At 42.5% G+C, this 5,930-nt stretch overlaps 1 pseudogene; it reads left to right on the forward strand.

Annotated features, from left to right (window-relative positions):
- LOC115121370 (pecanex-like protein 2) overlaps positions 1-5,930 on the forward strand; it is a 21,850-nt pseudogene continuing 15,920 nt past the window's right edge.

Consider the following 5,930-nt stretch of genomic DNA (forward strand, 5'->3'; position numbering starts at 1 on the left):
CGTGCTCTCTCATCTACGCATCTTGGACCCACGAGGCAGCCGTCCACCATGACATTCGGATGGAATGATGCGGCGAGCAAATCGCGAATCATAGTTTGATAGAACCCAAAGACCTAGAATTTCAACATGGTAGAGGCGTAATAAATGGGCTACATATGCATTTGTACATCGTTTGTAGAATCCATTGCAGTTGAGGAGGATGGGCTCGCAACTGGTTTAGACTTTGCGTCAAGGGGCTTGGGCATCATTGACCGGAGGATGGTAATCATGACCCGGACCAGAACAAATTCAATAACTCCTGTCACCTTTATTTGTGGATGTTCCTTCTGATGTTGCCACTGTTACTACATTTGGTGAGTAAATTAAATCGAAGGCCCAGATCTTGTGTAGTCTAGGCTATAAGGTTTTAGTGCGCCGCCGCATCACGAAGAGCCCTTTTAGTTAACAAACACGGTTCTCTTGGAGAAACATTCCAGTCTCATTTTTTATTTAGAGCGATATTTTTATCTTCAGCACTGAAACTTTTCCGCTTATTTATTAATTAATTGTTTTGGCAGAAAATTTAATTGTCGCATTTGGGAAGTGGGTCTGCCACGGCGATGAAAAAGCAGAGAATTCCAGGCATTGTAACACAGCGTTCATAAAGACGAGAGGCAGCACAGCTAAACCGTCTATCCCTTTTGGATGTGATAGTAAGCCTACTTCAGGCACTCATTCGCGTTTGAGCAAATTAGTGTCTAGTAGGCCTAGGTCATGAATGCTGTTTCGGTTTGGTTTAATTTAGTCAAGATAGCCTATACAATTATTTCGAGCACCAGATGTGGGCTCTTTAATGTGTCCCTTTATTGCCATCGTAATGGAATTGCATCTATTATCTTGCAGGAATGCTATACACTTATCAGACCTACTGTGTTTCAGAATAGTACCTATTGTCTGCTTAAATACGTGAGTGGTTTCAATTAGTAAAAACCCCACAAAGCTTGTTTCATAGTTTATTTAGAATTCATTTGATATAAAAAGGTCCAACAACATATGAACTGTTCTGAAGACCAAAAGCCTTCTGGTTATTCGTGCAGATGTTAAAGTGATGGAGTACTGTCATTATAATGTAATGTTGTAATATTGTCCCACTTTAACCATTTTCAAGCAGATGTAGCTGAAGAGCCAAATGACCACATTATATGGGTGGAGCATTGACTTCTCAATCAGATCAGCCATAGGAAATAATTTTTCAGTGTCGCCCTTGGCTGTTTGAGCATAATGTTACATACAGTTGAAGTCGGAAGTTTACATACACTTAGGTTGGTGGACTAAGTTGACTGTGCCTTTAAACAGCTTGGAAAATTCCAGAAAATGATGTCATGGCTTTATAAGCTTCTGATAGGCTAATTGACATGATTTGAGTCAATTGGAGGTGTACCTGTGGATGTATTTCAAGGCCTACTTTCAAACTCAGTGCCACTTTGCTTGACATCATGGGAAAATTTCCAGCGATGTCATCTACAAAATAGCCTCCAACACTCTACTCTGCAAACTGGATGCAGTCTATCACAGTGCCATCCGTTTTGGCACCAAAGCCCCATACATCACCCACCACTGCGACCTGCATGCTCTCGTTGGCTGGCCCTCGCTACATATTCGTCGCCAGACCCACTGGCTCCAGGTCATCCATAACTCTTTGCTAGGTAAAGCTCCACCTTATCTCAGCTCACTGGTCACGATAACAACACCCACCCGTAGCACGCACTCCAGCAGGTATATCTCACTGGTCATCCCAAAAGCCAACACCTGCTTTGGCCGCCTTTTCTTCCAGTTCTCTGCTGCCAATGACTGGAACGAATTGCAAAAATCGCTGAAGCTGGAGACTTATATTTCCCTCACTAACTTTAAACATCCGCTATATGAGCAGCTAACCAATCGCTGCAGCTGTACATAGCCCATCTTTAAATAGCCCATCATATCTACCTACCTCATCCCCATATTGTTTTTATTTACTTTTCTGCTCATTTGCACACCAGTATTTCTACTTGCACATCCTCATCATCTGCATATTTATCACTCCATGGTTAATTTGCTAAATTGTAATTACTTCGCTACTATGGCCTATTTATTGCCTTAACACCTCACGTCATTTGCACACACTGTATATAGAGTTTTAAAAAATTATATTGTGTTATTGACTGTACGCTTGTTTATTCCATGTGTAACTCTATTGTTTGTGTCGCACTGCTTTGCTTTATCTTGGCCAGGTCGCAGTTGTAAATGAGAACTTGTTCTTAACTAGCCTACCTGGTTAAATAAAGGTGAAATAAAAAATACATACAAATCAAAAGAAATCAGCAAAGACCTCAGAAAAAAAATGTAGACCTCCACAAGTCTGGTTCATCCTTGGGAGCAATTTCCAAATGGCTGAAGGTACCACGTTCATCTGTACAAACAATAGTACGCAAGTATAAACACCATGGAACCACGCAGCTGTCATACCGCTAAGGAAGGAGACGCGTTCTGTCTCCTAGAGATGAACGTACTTTGGTGCAAAAAGCACAAATCAATCCCAGAACAACAGCAAAGGACCTTGTGAAGATGCTGGAGGAAACAGGTGCAAAGAGTATCTATATCCACAGTAAAATGAGTCCTATATCGACATAACCTGAAAGACCGCTTAGCAAGGAAGAAGCCACTGCTCCAAAACCGCCATAAAAAAGCCAGATTACGGTTTGCAACTGCACATGGGGACAAAGATTGTACTTTTTGGAGAAATGTCCTCTGGTCTGATGAAACAAAAATAGAACTGTTTGGCCATAATGACCATCATTATGTTTGGAGGAAAAAGGGGGAGGCTTGCAAGCCGAAGAACACCATCCCAACCGTGAAGCACGTGGTGGCAGCATACCAAATACTAATTGAGTGTATGTAAACTTCTGACCCACTGGGAATGTGTTGAAAGAAATAAAAACTGAAATAAATCCTTTTCTACTGTTGTTCTGTGTGACATTTCACATTCTTAAAATAAAGTGGTGATCCTAACTGGCCTAAGACAGGGCATTTTTACTCGGATTAAATGTCAGGAATTGTGAAAACTTAGTTTAAATGTATTTGGCTAAGGTGTATATGAACCTTGAACCTATGTGACTTCAACTGTACATTACATTACAGCCTCAAATAGCTCATCTGGTGTTAAGTCTTCACCCAAGATGAAGGGTTATGTTTCAGACTTCTTGACATATTATTGAGGAAAGGGTGGGATGCACTCTGCCCAATGTGATGAAGAAGAATAAGAAGTACTTTTGAATAATTATAATGTTTTGGTCAAGATCGGTGTTTTGAGATATTGAGGGAGTTGGTGTGTTTTATCCTCAGGCTCTTCCACCCACCACCATGGCACTTAGTATATACTGCACCTCAGTCACCATTTTCTTCATCACCATAAAGATGGTCAACTATCGCCTCCATGTGATGTTTGATGAAGGCGACGTTGTGACCCCAAGCAGTCTCTCTGATGTCATCCAAGGTGCAGAGAATAAAAGCAACACCTCAGATTCATGTCTTCCAGCTAAATTAAGGTGAGCATGTTTAATAAAACAAAATGTATAACCAATGTATTCCGAAGTATATATAGTTTGAAGTAGTGCTTTTGTCTTGAAAAACATGTCATCCTTTGATAAAGGAACTACCACAGATGACCACATACTCTACATCTTTCCAAATAGGAAAAGCAGCACTCGTCCTGACAGTGTTGCCCCTCCACCCATTCCTCCTCCCCTTCCCCCTTACACAATCTTCCAAGTGACGTTACCCATCCTCCACCCCTTCACCCCCTCCCCACTCCACCCATAAACCACTATTCGTCCCAGACAGTGGGTGCAGACAGCCAAGGCCAAGCAGTGGTCTGACTCAGCACTGCAAATCAGAGTGCTGGCCATTCATCACACTATAGCAGGGATTCAGCCACGGGCTGATTGTTTCTTGAGCAGATGGTCAGCAGGCCAGAACATAATTACAAATAATTTGTAGACTGCAAATTGACTGCACGAAGCCCAAACAGATCTAATATTTTACTAAAACATAATCATTTCAAATTGCTTGAAACCCGCGTGCCTCCAGTTGGGGTATCCTACACTATAGTGACTCTGTGAGCAGAACAGGATCTGTCTGCCTGGCTCAGACATCACATAGCTCACGTCCCTCTCAGCAGCTAATTCACAGTATATGGTTCACAGAACACACGCGTTTTGAGTTATCGGATGGCCGTTAAGGGATATAATGCCAGCTGCACATTGCTGAAAGTTGATTGATAGACAGGAAATACATTGGGTGAAATGCACTGATGATTATTACTGAAATGTTGTAGCTGTATGAGAACTGATCTAAACATTATCTGTGCCTTGACAGTGTGTAGTCAGTTGTCATAAGCTGAAACAAACAGTCATGACAGTTTCATCTATTATGTCAATGTTATGTAACCCTTATGACTAAAGATGACATTAAAGTGTTATTGAGATCTCTTTTACACTGCAACCTGAACTGCACCTCTGACAGGAGGAGGACTCGATCGGTGAGTCGTCAGAGACCTCCACACAGGAAAAGCCCTCTCCTAAGCTGTACTACAAGCTTAAGCTTTTTCCTGGGAAGTGGGTGAACATCTTGAATGACCGGCTGACCTTGTTGGCGCTATTGGACAGGTAAGAGAAAAGGCCCCTATTCTATCTTTCCTTTTCCGTCTCTCAGCGATTGATCAACTTGTTGACGGAGACTTTACTTAGATTTTTGCCCTTAGGAACCAAGATGTGGTGGAGAACATAGTGGCTGTGTTCTTGGCCTTCCTGGTGGCTTTCCTGGGGTTTATCCTGCTCAACCACGGTTGCTTCAAAGACATCTGGGTTTTCCAGTTCTGCGTGGTCATCGCTAGCTGCCAGTACTCGTTGTTAAAGGTAAGGAAGGTATCTATTTTTGTAACAAGAGATAAGGCCTAATCAATTGTAATTATTGTTTATCTGTGTTGACAGAATTCAGATCAGTGATAGGGTGTGATAAGACCATGCCATTGTCACTGCCCTACCACATACTTTCACTGCCCCGCCTATTTCACTGCCCCGCCTATTTCACTGCCCCGCCCATTTCACTGCCCCGCCCATTTCACGGCCCCACCCATTCCACTGCCCCACCTATTTCACTGCCCCGCCCATTTCACTGCCCCGCCCATTTCACGGCCCCACCTATTTCACTGCCCCGCCCATTTCACGGCCCCACCTATTTCACTGCCCCGTCCATTTCACTGCCCCACCCATTGAACTTTAGCTAAGTACTTCTTATCTGACACATTACTGATGGAAACATTTCTCTGTCAGTCATCGACTGTATCAGTTAGTCACATTAATAACGCTTGAAATAAATTGTTTGTATTACAGAGTGTGCAACCTGATGCAGCCTCGCCAACACATGTGAGTCTAAGTGGAACATACTGTGTTCTAAAAGTGTGAAGATACATTTTCTCTGGTTGTTTAGTATCCACGTTTTTTCCAAGTAGACGGTTCGAGGTTTCTGTTTCATTTCTGTCCCCTCTTGATGTTTTCCAGGGACACAATCAAATTGTTGTCTACAGCCGGGCAGCTTATTTCTGTATCTTCTGTGGCCTTATTTGGATTCTGGAACAGAGGTTAAGAAGGAAGGACCTGCCTGTGTCCACTGTATATGGCATCACCATAGTATTAGCAGATGCTCTCACATTCCTGAGAGACATTTTAGTGGGTTAGTCACATACAGTAAATCATTTCTATGACCATTTCCAGTCACCTCAAGGAAATTATTTTAGATGAGGTGGGGTTTTTTTTCATGATAAAATCTGAATTGTAAAGTCCTGTCTGTTTCATGTTTCACAGGCCTCACCTTCTGCTTTCCTATCACATTTCTCCTTGGCCTGTTCCCACAAA

This window comes from Oncorhynchus nerka, linkage group LG28, assembly GCF_034236695.1.
Source record: "Oncorhynchus nerka isolate Pitt River linkage group LG28, Oner_Uvic_2.0, whole genome shotgun sequence".
Lineage (NCBI taxonomy): Eukaryota > Metazoa > Chordata > Actinopteri > Salmoniformes > Salmonidae > Oncorhynchus > Oncorhynchus nerka.